Source organism: Sus scrofa, chromosome 2, assembly GCF_054392235.1.
Source record: "Sus scrofa isolate SSC_HxYL_T2T_F1_AM1 chromosome 2, Sscrofa_HxYL_maternal_Yorkshire_Landrace_v2.0, whole genome shotgun sequence".
Classification (NCBI taxonomy): domain Eukaryota; kingdom Metazoa; phylum Chordata; class Mammalia; order Artiodactyla; family Suidae; genus Sus; species Sus scrofa.
Genome location: NC_139384.1, coordinates 13,351,200 through 13,364,583, shown reverse-complemented (window position 1 = coordinate 13,364,583; position 13,384 = coordinate 13,351,200). Strand labels below are relative to the sequence as shown.

The window sequence follows — 13,384 nt, the reverse complement described above, 5'->3', positions numbered from 1 at the left end:
CCCCCTGTCTCTTTTTCCCCTCCTCTCTCTCCTTTTTTTTTTTTAATTCCTATAATAAAGTTTCCTATTGGATAAAATCAGCTCCCTGATTTATGCCTGGCTCCGATTGGAAGTTCCCAGGGGCTGACATCACTTAGGAAAGCGAGGGGGTAGGGCTGCCAGATCAGTTTGTCACCACCCAGGCTCCCTAGCCTTTGGCTGGGTGCAACTTCCATTTTAGGTGTTGGATCTGAGAGAAAAAAAAAGAGGGAGAGAGAGAAAGAAGAGCAGGAAAGATCCTGAAAGGAGGAAGAGGTGGCGAAAAATCAACTCCCTTGCTGGATTTGTCTTTCTCAGCACGTTGACGAAGGCTTGGGTTTCTTTCTTAAAGGACTGGTTTCTAGAAGTCCACATTTGAGGTGTGTGCCTTTTTAAAAATATGTGTATAGATGGGTGAAGGAGGATAAGCCAAGTCAAATTTTTGTCTTAAGGTAACCGGAGGGAATTTAGAAACAAGAGATTCTGTTACGCTGATGGGTAACTTTTAAGCGGTTATTAATTTTCCTCATTTGGGGAATTTTGGTATTTTATTATATTTGAAACAAAGTAAAATATTCAAGAACCAGGAACAAACTTCTGGGTCTCTCTAATATAGGGAGATGAATAGATTCGGAGGGGTGAGGGCAATTCTGTAAATTTGCATTTTGGTGTGTTCTTTTATTTCATATTTTTTTTCTAGGTTAGGCTAACAAACTTCTGTTTTCAGAGCCCAAACCAAAAGTTGGGTTTTTTGGCATGTTGCGTGTGGGTTGGGAAAGGAATTTGTCCGGGTCGGAAGCTAGTTATTCATGTTTTAAAACTTTTTTTTCCCTCCCTTTAATCATTGGATTTGTGAAAGTGGAAAGTTGCAGGGAGTTTTGCAGCTTAAATGGTGGTATTTTTTCCTCTGGAGTTTGAACAGCCCAGATCAGTTTCAGCCCTGCTGTTCCTGGGTGGATCCTTCTTTTACTTTTCCAGGTGCGGTGGGTGGGAGCCTCATTCTCCGGCTAGACTTAGCTCCCTGCTTTGCCTTATAAAAGAAAACAAATGGATCCATGGTAACTGAATCGCCATCTCCTTCCTTCTACAACTACCTTGATGGCAAAGGTTTGTGGAGGTGTAGGTTGAGTTGGCATGTACGATAACCCTTGGTTTCTGTGCTTAAAGGGATAAGGAAATTCTAATCATGCTTTTGCGTTCACCTGAGTAAAGTGGCGATACACATGAAAATATTTTGAGCTTTGTGCTCTCTGAAAGGGCCTTGGATTAAAATAATGATAGGCTAAGACTAAAATACCTATACCAACTTTAGTGTTTAGAAGGCATTTGAGAAAGCAAAAGGGGAATTCTTACTTTTAAACCAAACTGAAAGTTGTTTTTTGGAGGTGAGTTTTTCCTTTGGTTAATTAGCCATGAAATCAGAAATCTGTAAGAGCTGAAGGCTCATGACTGTGCTTTCATATCTTCTATTTAATCTTAAGATTAGTTTTTGTTTTGCAAATACATTCTTTCAAAAATACTGATTCTAGATAATTGTATAGCCAACTCATCAGTAACTGAAAACTGGATGTTTTCTTCCATCTTCTTTGAAAATGAGAATCAGTCTGAAAACTAACTGCAGTAGATACTGCCCTAATTGTAAAAAGATGGGCCTGTGTTAGCTGCTCATTAGCTTTAAACTGGTATGTATGTATAATAATCCTCTGATTTTGTGCCCCTCACCCCTCAATTCTTTTTAGACTAGAACACTTCCTTGGATTTCTTTTCCAGAACAAAAGTGTTTCTTGAAAGATGAGTTCATTCTTACAAGGTTGTGTCTTCAAGGGAAACAGAACTTTGTTTCTCCGTTTAATATAATTTATGCAAGAGCTACAGTAAGATTTTAATGTCTGTATAATTAGGAGTATCTCCTAATTATAGCAAGCGCAGTTACAAAGAAAAAAAGGACAATGTGTACAGTCCATTGGGCTGTAGTTCTTATTTCATTTCCAAATTTTCTTTCAAATGCTCTCTCTGCCTTGACGCCAGCCTAAGGGGGGTGGGGGGGTTCTTGGATCTTTGGAGGATTGGTCATGTTGCTGCCAGAGTGTTGGTTTCCCACTCAACCTTTAGGGGGAGGAATGAGGGAATTTGAAGGAGTACAAAGGCAGTTTGAAAATAGGTTCTGGCTGACTGAATGGTAGTAGTGCTTTGGGTCCAGCTTTAAATACTGGGCTTTGTGTAGCTGCAGTGAGCATTCTAGTTGACTAGCGACCAGGACTATTTCCACGAACTGAGGCATTGTTTTGACTGGGTGTGTACTACTGGAACCTTTTGGATGATAAGATGGAAGAAGACTTGTCTTTTACCTCACCTCTACCTGTTCTTCTAGGAGATATAATAAGGGATGTGAATAAGTAAATCTGTTATTTTTTGTTTGGCTCCTCATTTTGACTTGGGGGTGAAAAATGACGAGTAAGTATGAGTTGTACAGATTTTTCTTTGCTTGTGTGACTCCTATATACTGTTGGTTTCTTTGTTACATGACTAAGGTATGGCCTGTGTTCCAGGTGGGGGTCTCTTTTGGATGCTTAGAGTCCTAGTGCCTTTCCTAGAGTCCCAATTATGGAGAGTCAGGGGGTTAGAACATATTCTTTCAGCAAGGATAAAAATTGGAAACCTTTAAAAAAAAAAAAGCTTCGAGTAATCGCAATTCAGCGTTAGGTTTATAAGGTAGTTGCTCTCTAGGGATGAGAGATGGGATGGATGTGCAAATACATTAAGCATGGAAATAACAAAATGATTAGCTTTGTATAATTTACTGCTTTCTATTTTGGTACCTGGTAGTCCCCTGTTACCTACTGCCAGCCCTCCCTCCCCCAACCCCCGGCTTGTTTTTTTGCTGAGTGCTAAGCATTTTGCATAAACTATTTGCTTAATTTTCCACAACAACCCTTTGTTGTTGTTGTTGTTGTTTGTTTTTTAAGGAATTTGAGCTTCAGAGAAGCTGAGGTTTGCTGAAAATTTTACTGCTTGTAAATGGCCAAGGCCAGGATTAAACCCTGGTCTGGACTAACTACAAAGTTCTTGGATTTAACCACTAAAACACTGCTATTCTCTAGGGAGGATAGAAACGAGCCAGAACTGAAATGAGCCCTTGCTAGAGGCGGGAGGGTTTCATTTTGCTGAGGGTCAGTGTTCACTTAGATTTCCAAGATCTCCGTGTTAGAGTAATGTATGTAAAAACAACAATAATAATTTTCCTTAAAGCCGATGGAGAGCTAGATATGCTAGAATGGATATTATCTCAATCTTTAGAACAGGGATCTTTCTGTATGCACACCATTGCTGTCCTAATTTCTTAAACTTACTGAAAATGCCTAAACTTAATTTGATTATTAGTGAAATTTCTTCTGCCAAAGTATTTTCTGGCATGTGATTTGGGATGATATTACCAAACTGCAGGGAGAGGTTTGTAGCAGGTAGTTCCAATACTGTTGATCCTACTTATTAATTCTGTCTAGACTGACCTGCTTGAGTGTAGGTACTGTCTTAGCTGTATCCTCTTAGCACCTAACTCAGTGTCTGGTATATGCTGAGGTGCTCAGTAAGCCTTGGTTAAATAAGGCACTAGGGGAATCAGTGAGGGACTTTTGTGGGGAAGGCTGAAAGAAGTTGAGATAGGAAGCAATACAACAAAGATTAATAAAAATTGCAATGTAATTTTGAAACTTTTACACTTCTCCTACCTTCCATTTTTAAGTAAAGTTTCCGGAAACAGTTGAAGATTTAAAATTTTAATTTTTCTTTAATCCTGTTTTCTTTCTGGACAAGCAGTACCAATAATAGTGTCAAGAGTAAAAAGTAAGGGTCCTAGGAGTTCCCGTTGTGGCTCAGTGGTTAATGAATCTGACTAGGAACCATGAGGTTGTGGGTTCGATCCCTGGCCTCGCTCAGTGGGTTAAGGATCTGGCATTGCTGTGAGCTGTGGTGTAGGTTGCAGACTTGGCTTGGATCCTTTGTTGCTGTGGCTCTGGTGTAGGCCGGCAGCTGCAGCTCTGATTCGACCCCTAGCTTGGGAACCTCCATATGCCGCGGGAGCGGCCCCAGAAAAGGCAAAAACACAAAAAGACAAAAAAAAAAAAAAAAAAAAAGTAAGGGTCCTAGTATTCATTTCATAATACAGGCAGCTATTAACTTTAGCCACTGAAACCTTAAATGTAGCCATTTTCTAGGAGATAGGAACTGATTTCCCAGAAAATATTAGGGCAGCGGCAGCAGAGAAAGTATTAATTTCAGCCATGTTGGAAGTGAATGGTTTTTATACTTGTTAGTAAAAACATGAAATGCTTGAGATGATAGTTTTGAACATTAGTGTTTCAAAGAAAGTGTGTTTGGATTTTTTTTTTTTTTTTTGTCACTGCTTTTCCATGGAACTTCAGGAGATTTTGTTCACAAAATGTATTGGGAAGTTTATGAATTTAAGAACCCAAATTAATTTTTGTGGGAAATTTGGAATAAAATAACAAGAAATTTGCCTAAAGGAATGAATCAAAGGTTATCAGTATGTGACTTCATGTTCTCTTCCCTTGCAGAAGGGGCTAAATGCTATGAGAAGCTGAAATAGGGATTGCTCTGCCTAAATGTAGTTGCTGCCAAAGTTTGCAATTGAGAGAGAGCATTGGTAGCCTGGCAGGGAGATTGTAAAGCCAGGGAAAAACAACAGTTCCCATTAGAACTAAAAAGGAGGAAACATTTATGGATTGATTGTATTTTGCTATACTTTTATTTTTTTTATTTTATTATTATTTTTTTTTGCCATACTTAAGGCATGTGGAAATTCCCTAGCCAGGGACTGAACCCACACTGCAGCAGTGACCCAACCCATTGCAGTGACTATGCCAGATCCTTAACCTGCTGTATCATAAGAGAACTCCTCTGTATAATATATATATATATATATATATTTTTTTTTTTGTCTTTTTGTTGTTATTGTTGTTGTTGCTATTTCTTGGGCCGCTCCCGCGGCATATGGAGGTTCCCAGGGTAGGGGTTGAATCCGAGCTGTAGCCTACGCCAGAGCCACAGCAACGCGGGATCCCAGCCGCGTCTGCAACCTACACCACAGCTCACGGCAACGCCGGATCGTTAACCCACTGAGCAAGGGCAGGGACCGAACCCACAACCTCATGGTTCCTAGTTGGATTCGTTAACCACTGCGCCACGACGGGAACTCCTGTATAATGTATTTTTGAAAGTAGTTTCCTCCTCCTAATTCTCTTTGGAATTGCATGTTGTTGATTATTAATATTCAGTATTGAGAATGGGGCCCACATTTACTATTCTGGTTCAGGGAGAGTGTTCCCCATTTTTAAGCCAATTTCCTCTCCACTGAGTCCTTAGGCAATGTATTTATTTAAAAAAATTTTTGTGTTGTTTTTAGGGCCACACCCTCAGCATATCGAAGTTCCCAGGCTAGGGCTCAAATCAGAGCTGCAGCTGCCAGTTTATGCCACAGCAACACGAGATCCAAGTGATATTTGTGACCTATACACCACAGCTCACAGGCAACACCGGATCCTTAACATGCTGAGTGAAGCCAGGGATTGAACCGGAATCCTCGTGGATCCTAGTCAGGTTCGTTAACTGCTGAGCCACAAAAGGAACTTCGGTGTGGGCAATTTAGATCAGGCATATAGTGGGGACATTATAAAGATCCAGAGTTCTTTTTTTAAAGGTTTTGATGGCCAACAGGTAACTTGGTCATCACTGTCACAAAGCATATCCCATTATGTGACAATAAAAGAAACTTTAGTTTTTTATTTTGAAAACATTTCAAACTTATAGGAAAATTGAAAGAGTAGCACAATGACTCCTTGTGCTTGACACCAGGTGTTAAAATTTTGCCACAAATGCTTTATTATTCTTTGTTTTTTGATCAATAGGCTGACCAAACAGGGAATTTCCAGTCTGAGAGTTCCACAGATATAGAGAGGCATGGGAGTGTTGCATGCTTTATAAGTATGGATGCTGAAGCCAGACTTCCTGGGTTCAAATCTTATTCTACCACTGAACTAGCCAAACAACCTTGGGCAAATTGTTTAATTGCTCTATGCCTTGGTCTCCTTATCTGTAAAATGAAGACAATAATATTAACCATCTCATGGGATTGTTGTGATGATGAAGTAACTAACTGCATGCAAAATTCATAGGAATGCCTTGTGTGTGCTATTAGAATGAATACTTTATTTATTGTCTGTTGGATTAAGTGCCCTTTAAGGTATCTTAAAACCTGAGACCCTAAGGTGGATAGTGACACTTACATTACAGAATAAATGGGCATCATGGGTGGATAGGCTAACTTTTTGTGTGTGTGTGTGTCTTCCTGTCCTTTTAGGGCCACACCCATGGGGCATATGGAGGTTCTCAGGCTAGGGGTCTAATTGGAGTCATAGCTGCTGGCCAATGCCAGATCTGAGCCTCGTCTGTGACCTTCACCACAGCTCACGGCAACGGCGGATACCTAACCCACTGATCAAGGCCAGGGATCGAACCCGAAACCTCATGGTTCCTAGCTGGATTCGTTTCTGCTGCGCCACGACAGGAACTCCCCCCCCCTTTTTTTTTAATGAGAAAAAAATGCCTTTAGCGATAGGCAAGTTTGGGAAGTTGTGTGGGTGGGATTATCCAAAATAAAGGTGCTATGGGAATGAATAACTTATTAGAGTGAGGTGTGAATGAGGGAAGAGAAACTGATGGCAAAGCTTGAATATCTTGCAGTAATTTCTTAGGAGACTTGGATACTTTACAGGAAAAATAGTGATACAAATTTCTCTCGATTGTATGTACAAGAGACAGAACTCTAGCACCCAAAGATAAACTTCCTTTAATTTCGGCAGAGAATGGATTCAAAAAGCTTTGTTTGGGTTTGTTATTCTTTTGACTTTGAACTAGATTCTTTTTCTTGACGTCTCACTTGTCCAACCAGGATTTTGTAGGATAACATTCAATTTTTGAATGTACAGGAAACGATTACATACAAATGAAGGTAATTTTTTTTACTATGTCTTGAAATAAACTTCCTTTTTTAATGTTGAGGAAACGTTTTTTATTTTCAACTCTTATTTATGGACATTTATGAAACTGGGACATGTAGAAATTTTTGAGTTCATCAATGCTTCCTGTGAGAAGTATGCTTCTAAGCAAGAAGTCTGGTCTTTTATGTGGAAAAGCCAAACTGGCCTGTGGGAAATATACATATGTTAGATGCAGCCTTGCTTGGAAACTTTTGGTTTCTTCCAGCATAAGACTTTCCTTCTTTTTTCCTTTCTTTCATACCCATGAAGTAGCATTCTGAATAGTATTTAAGCTAATTTCTATTGGCATTGCACAGCTTCCTATCGAAACTCTTCCACCCAGTGCTCCACATTTTTTTTTTTTTTTTTTTGGCGTATGGAAGTTCCCAGGCCAGGGATTGAATCCAAGCCTCAGCTGCAACCTATGCTGCAACTGTGGCATTGCTGGATCTTTTAACTCATTGTGCTGGACTGAGGACTGAACCCTTTCCTCTGCAGCAACCTGAAGTGCTTCAGTTGGATTCTTAACCCATTGTGCCACAGTGGGAACTCCTCCACATTTTTTTTTTTTTTTTTTTTTTTGGTCTTCTCTAAGGCCACACCCGTGGGGCACATGGAGGTTCCCAGGCTAGCGGTCTAATGAACGCTGTAGCTGCCGACCTATGCCAGAGTCACAGCAATACGGGATCCAAGCCCTGTCTGTAACCTACACCACAGCTCATGGCAACGCCTGATCCTTAACCCACTGAGCAAGGTCAGGGATGGAACCCGCAACTCATGGTTCCTAGTTGGATTCATTAACCACTGAGACACAACGGGAACTCCTCTCCACATTTTTTTAAACCTACATTTCCCTCTGATGATTCTCCGACATTTTTTCCTTTTCATTTGCTTTCCTCTTTTTGTTTGGTGTTCCTCTTTGCCTCTCCAAGCTTTTTTTTCCCCTTAGGTTGGTGGTCTTCATGGGCATTACTTTGCCTCACTAACACTTAATAGGGAAGAGATTTCTGATTCTTACAGTAGAATAAATTGTACTCGTGGTGAATGTGCAAGTAGGATGCTGCTTCTGGTTTATTTCAATTAGATCTGGATTGGAATTAATTGCTGTGATTCAAGAAGATTGATCTAGTAATTCAGATTAGTTTTTATCTTTTTGATTTTCAGATCTCATCACATTTACTAATTAATAAGTCATTTTGGTTCAGTTGACAGTAGAGCAAAAGATACTTATTTTTCCTGGAGTTATCAGTTTTGTGTGTGCATCCCATATTGTTCTATATGGGAAGGCAGTAGCTCATTAGGAGGTCTCTTTGTTGAGTGGAGGTTTTTGTTTTAGGTAGCTTATATTTGAGGAAACCAAAATACATTCTGATGGTTGAGGACATAAGACATTCTTATAGAAACTAGGTCAGCTTTTCAGTGCTTTTATCAAAGCACCTACAGTTCCCATTTCATTGCAAATGAGGTAAATCTCATTGAAATAAAGTAGCTGGTGTATATTCAGTACACATAAAATAGAGTAGTCTACTTTAAAGGAGAAATTGGTGCCAATCTGATTTCTTTCCACTCTTTCTTTGTTGGAATTGGGGAAGTTCTGTAACATCTGCCCTGTTCTGTTCTTTGTTGACTACTTCGTAAACTTGGGCAGAATTTGCCATTTGAATGTCTACCCTGCTGAAGGTCAGGCAAATCTGCAGGCAAGGCTACTGGAGACCCCAGTTGAGAGTCCTAAGGTCACAATTAGAAACAAATGTGTAAAAAGAAAAATGAATATTTGTTTTTCTAAAATTTAACTTTTTGTTTTTTTTTTTGAAAAAGTAAAACATCTTCATTCACTCAAAACAAATTTGAGAACCTGCTGTACATCAAATAGATCTCACAGAGCTGACATTCTGGTTGGAGAGATAGATAATAAGTAAGCAAATACATATATAGTATGTCAGAATGTGATAACACTATTGAGAAAAAAATAAAGCAAGATATGTAGGGTGGTGAATAAGATGTGCAAGGGTGTGATGTTTAATATAAAGTGTCAGGGAAGGCCTCACTTGCAAGGTATGTTTGAGAGAGACCTCAAAGAAATTAAAGTCACGTAGATATGAGTACAAAGTGCATAGGCCCTGAGGCTGATTGTTTCTAGCAGTTAAGAGATATGGGGGCAGTAGAACCTTCAGGGAAGTCCAGTGGGTGTGTGTTGGGGATAAGTGGGGACAGTGTAGGACCTGGTCCTGCATTATACAGTGCAAAGAATAATCTCACTTCAGATACCAGAGACAACAGCTGTTTATATATATATATATATATATACATATATATATTTGTATTCTTTGTGAGGAGTTGAGGCAGCACCTGACCCAGCCTCCATCTTTGTCCCAATTCAGAAGTTCCATACAAGTACAGTCAGCACAGTAGTAGAATTTGCATAGGTCAATGGCCCTTGTCTTGGAGAATGATATGTAGGAAAGCATCTACTTAGAATGAGCTTGTATGTGTTTGAGAAGTAAGATAAAAATTTTCTTCTCTGTGGGAGTTCTGCTTGTGGCTTAGTAGGTTAAGTGGGTTAAAAACCCGACTAGTGTCCATGAGAATTCGGTTTGGTCCCTGGCCTAGCTCAGTGGGTTAAGGATCTGGCGTTGCCACAGCTGTGGTGTAGGCCGCAGATGCAGCTCGGATCTGGCATTGCTGTGGCTGTGGTGTAGGCTGGCAGCAGCTGCTCCAATTCAGCCCCTAGCTGGGGAACTTCCATATGCTGCAGGTGCAGCCCTGAAAAGAAAAAAAAAAATGTTTTATTTCCCAGAAAAATCTGTTTCTCTACTTTCTTATCTACAGAGTCAAATTTCTATGACCAGAAGTGACAGCCTAGATCTGGTACAGTTTCCTTTTGAATACATTTGTTGGTTTGGTTTATGACCAAATATTATACCTACACCACTTATCTACTGCTCTTTGTTTTGCTCATTAGGCCAAAAAGCTCCTGTTTCCTCACAGCCCTAATCATTGGGATTTAATGGCTTCGGAAACCACTTTATAGGTCACTGTATTATATACAAGAGGGGAGGTGATCATCAATCTTGATAACTGTTTTTCCTTTCCTTATGTATGCTTAAGCAGTAATGATTGTTAAAGCGTATACTGAACCACTTAGCCTGGTTGACTTTGGTGGGAAAAGAAGCAGCACCAACTATTTAGTGATCAATGTTCTATGGCATCTCCGCATTGGAAAGTCAAAGGATAGGTGATTACCAGAGTAGTTGTGTCTTAAATCACCTGTTGTTACTTTCCCTCTCAAGATTTCTGGTTCAGCTGTCTGTCCTTCAGTGAAAGTTTCTCTGTCTCTCTTTCTCTGCTTGGAATTTAGCACTAGAACTTGACCTGGTTACCCTCTGTTCTTCCCTTTAATTATACTTACGTGGTTGTCCTTCTGTTACTTAATATCATCCTTGGTAGATAACCTAAATCAGGAAACTTTGTCCCCCTTTTAGTCCCCTTCTCTTTTGGTCAGGTACCTGTATCATCTTGTATAGGAAATACTCTGGGCAATCAGGTTCTTCCAAATTTTGAAGTTGCTTTAAATGACTGCTTGATGTGTATTACTTCAACATTTATAAATGTTTATAGCTGTCTTGAAAGTGTCTTTCAATGGCCGTTCTTTTTTCCAAGTCTTTAGTGACATGCTTCTTTGTGGAAATATTTCTCTTCATGCTTCTTCTAAACACATCTTGCTACTCACTTGCTCTTACTCAAACCAAAAGTTAAAGTGACTTACTTGGATAAGTGTCAATGGCAATAACTGAATCCAGAGTTTCTGGTTATTTCTACTACATTGTCAACTGGCCTAAAGTTATCTAGGGTCTTGAATGCTAGATTTAGGACTTCTTTTGGGGTGGAATGTGGAATCAGACTTCTTTTGAGGTGGAATGTGGAACCAGTCTTTGAAAATGTGGGAGTTCCCGTCGTGGCACAGCAGAAACGAATCTGACTAGGACCCATGAGGTTGCGGGTTCGATCCCTGGCCTTGCTCAGTGGGTTAAGGGTACGGCGTTGCTGTGAGCTGTGGTGTAGGTTGCAGATGAGGTTTGGATCCCGCGTGGCTGTGGCTGTGGTGTAGGCTGGCAGCTGTAGCTCTGATTAGACCCCTAGCCTGGGAACCTCTATATGGAACGGCCCTAGAAAAGGCAAAAAGGCAAAAAAAAAAAAAAAAAAAAAAAAAAAGGCAGTGTGGTACAGCTCTTTGTTCCTTGGAGGAAAGTTAAACTAAGTCACTTAAAATATAATCGGATTGTCCAATCTGCAATGTGTAAATAGGGATATCCTCCACTGTAGCAACTCTGGATTCCAATGAAGTGAGACAGTTCTTCCTTTTAGGTTCTAAGTCTAGAATATAGGATTTAGGAGTTCCTGTGGTGGCTCAGTGGTTAACGAACCCAACTAGTAACCAGGAGGATGCAGGTTTGACCCCTGGCCTTGCTCATTGGCTTAAGGATCTGGCGTTGCTATGAGTTGTGGTGTAGGTTGCAGATGCAGCTTGGATCTGGTGTTGCTCTAGCTCCGATTCTGTCCCTAGCCTGGGAACCTCCAAATGCCACAGGTGTGGTCCTAAAAAGATAAAAGACCGAAAAAAAAAATAGAATATAGGATTTAGTTATTCTGGCCATCTTATATTTAAATACATACTTTCCAAGAGCCTTTAATCCAGATTGGTTGGGTTGTCTGGTTGATTGTAAAGCAGGGCCAAATAATGTGCTTTATAATGAGTACCCTTTTTGGGAGAGGAATGTGGTGGTCAGAGGGTTGTCAGGGATAGGCCATTGCAGTGGATCCCAACAACGGACTGTAAGAATCACTTTGAGGGCTTTTTAGAAACGTGAATGCGAGGCATTCCCTCCAAAAATTGAAGTGTTAAGGGATTGGGGGGGTAGATTTGGGAGACTGTATTTTAAGAAATGCTTCCCAGGTGATTCTGATCTCTCATGTTCGAGGACCATAAAACCTGAACATTTGGATTAAGCTGTATATCTATGTGATTTCTCAGATGGGTGGTTATTTAATTCATATGAGAAATAGAGAAGAATAGATCATGCTGGTAGACATGGTAAGAAGGTGGCTAATTTGAAGTTTTCTACCTCCATCTTACATTGTTTTGGAATTACAGATGTCACTGCCTGCGTTGGGGATTATGCCAGCACTTAGTATGGAATGGAGAACTTGCCTTTTAGTGGGAGGGAAACTTTTAGACCATATTTCTGTTTCCCCTCTCCATTTTCAAATTGTGGAACAAATTCAGGAGAGGATGTTAGCATTGAAACTCAGCTGGAGAATTTGTTTAAAACTCGACAGGAAGGGCCAATGTTACTTCCTGTCTGAAAAGGAAGTGCTGGCTTCCTTCCCTTCCTCCTTGGCTAATGCTGGCCAACTTAGAACATGGGTGGGGGAGGGGCTTATCATGTCAATATTTTAACTGGTGACCCACCCCTTGGGAAATCGAGTTACCATCAACCATCAACGTTCAAGTGCAGAAGCACTTGCTCCCTTTCCTTAAAACGTAGAGACGGTTGCTGTGTGACTCCTGTCTACTTGCCCTTGTGTGATAGCCCTGTACCGGGTTTGGCAACAATCTCCCAGACATCACTTTACATTCAACCTTACATCTCCCTTGTATTCCCTGACATTTGAAAATAGATCAAGGAGTTGTAGGGAAGAAACTGAAATCCATTTGACACTGAGGGGTAGGTTGTGGAAAGGAGAACGTAATTGGGCAGAGGGGAGTGGATGACAAAGGTTTCTTATTTTTAAACTGAGCCAAGAAAGCATTCCTTCTAAGTGGGGCCAGTTGGCACTCTTCCTGCTATTTTAGTTCTGGCTTCTCCTTCGTACTGGCCACTCAATTGTATTAAGTGTTTGATGTGAGTTTGAACTATGGTCCCTGGGGTTGGGGGAAGGGAGAGTGGTGGAAGGAAACAGCTGGTGCCTTCATCAAGCTATCTCAATTATGCTTCTTTTCAGGGTGTTTAGGGGGAGGGTGGTAGAGGAATTGGATGTGTGTTAGCAGAGTCCTAGCAACTCTCAGTAGTGGGATTGAATTCTTGGGCACTCTTAATGCTATGTGGGATGTTGGCTAGTTGGAATGTGGTAAAACCTTTCCCAATCACATTCTTTTCTCTGCCTCCCCTCCCTCCAATTCTTTCAGCTCTGGACCTGATGTGGAGAGAAGGGGGATATGTGGGAAGTTAGATAGCAAAACAGATTCATACTTTTCTAACCAGTAAGTATTCAGCTTAAGTCTTAGACCCTTGCATCGACTTTCTTCTTAT

General features: G+C 40.5%; 1 protein-coding gene and 1 long non-coding RNA gene across 42 annotated transcripts in view; one reads left to right on the top strand and one right to left on the bottom strand.

The window, feature by feature from the left end:
* CTNND1 (catenin delta 1) overlaps positions 1–13,384 on the top strand; it is a 60,573-nt gene that overhangs the window by 7,892 nt on the left and 39,297 nt on the right. For 18 of the 41 annotated variants that reach the window (XM_085011080.1, XM_021083025.2, XM_021083024.2 and 15 more), the window contains exon 1: positions 174–398. The exons of 2 other annotated variants lie outside the window; for them this stretch is intronic. The gene's annotated coding sequence lies outside the window, so the exon portion shown is untranslated. Of the gene's footprint in view, positions 1–173; positions 399–2,188; positions 2,473–13,260; positions 13,336–13,384 lie in introns of those variants that run through there. 21 more of the 41 variants (XM_085011076.1, XM_085011067.1, XM_085011060.1 and 18 more) reach the window with 3 other exon arrangements.
* On the bottom strand, positions 265–9,047 carry LOC146405107 (uncharacterized). Its single transcript, XR_014836959.1, has 2 exons — positions 5,232–9,047; positions 265–3,870 (listed from the first exon to the last, which is right to left on the bottom strand). It is a non-coding gene; the product is annotated as an uncharacterized LOC146405107 (long non-coding RNA).